The 609-nt window shown below is 38.4% G+C and overlaps 1 protein-coding gene and 1 non-coding gene across 2 annotated transcripts in view; one reads left to right on the top strand and one right to left on the bottom strand.

The window, feature by feature from the left end:
* The window catches only part of LOC111647080 (inactive double-stranded RNA-specific editase B2-like), a 42406-nt gene that overhangs the window by 10598 nt on the left and 31199 nt on the right, over positions 1–609 (top strand). The gene's annotated exons all lie outside the window — the stretch shown is intronic.
* On the bottom strand, positions 428–509 carry trnas-cga (transfer RNA serine (anticodon CGA)). Its single transcript has one exon. It is a non-coding gene; the product is annotated as a tRNA-Ser (tRNA).

Here is a 609-nt window from a genome sequence, read left to right as displayed (position 1 = left end):
GAAGCACTCATTGCTGTGAGCAGGACTTGAACCTGCGCGGGCCATCACAGGTGCTGTTTAAAGATTTTATATCTATTTTTTAATACTTTTCTGTATTTGAAGTTTATTGATTTACTTCTGTCTTCTGTATCAATGTCTTCCTTGTCTTCAAGCTTTATTGTTGTTGTCCAGTGTCAACTATTTATGTTTCGGCAATTTGTTCTGATTGTTAGAAAAAAAGTCCACATATGTGACAGAAATTGGAGTCTTATCACAGTGTAACAGTTTTGTTTTAGAACTTCTTCTGTTAGAAATAAAACACATGGTGCACAGTGGGGAGTTAGGCATTGCCACTCTGAGCTTCAAAACCACTTTCAGAAATCTTCATTCGGCTCTTTCTTTGAAGCACACTGAAGAAAAAATCTGTATAGTTGTTAAAGTGTTATATCGCTGTGAGCAGGGTTTGAACCTGCGCGGGGAAACCCCATTGGATTTCGAGTCCAACGCCTTAACCTCTCGGCCATCACAGCTGCTGTTGGCAAGATGTTTCAAATATCCCAAGACAGATCTTTTCAGTAGCTATCTGTCATTACATGATGAAAATATATTCCTTGGTTGGGAAATTAAACA

The sequence above is a fragment of the Seriola lalandi genome, unplaced genomic scaffold (genome assembly GCF_002814215.2).
Source record: "Seriola lalandi dorsalis isolate HSWRI2012SDOR001 ecotype SW California unplaced genomic scaffold, Sedor1 jcf7180002054982, whole genome shotgun sequence".
Classification (NCBI taxonomy): Eukaryota; Metazoa; Chordata; class Actinopteri; order Carangiformes; family Carangidae; genus Seriola; species Seriola lalandi.
Note: the sequence above shows the minus strand (reverse complement) of the source record. Positions and strands in the feature narration are given on the sequence as shown.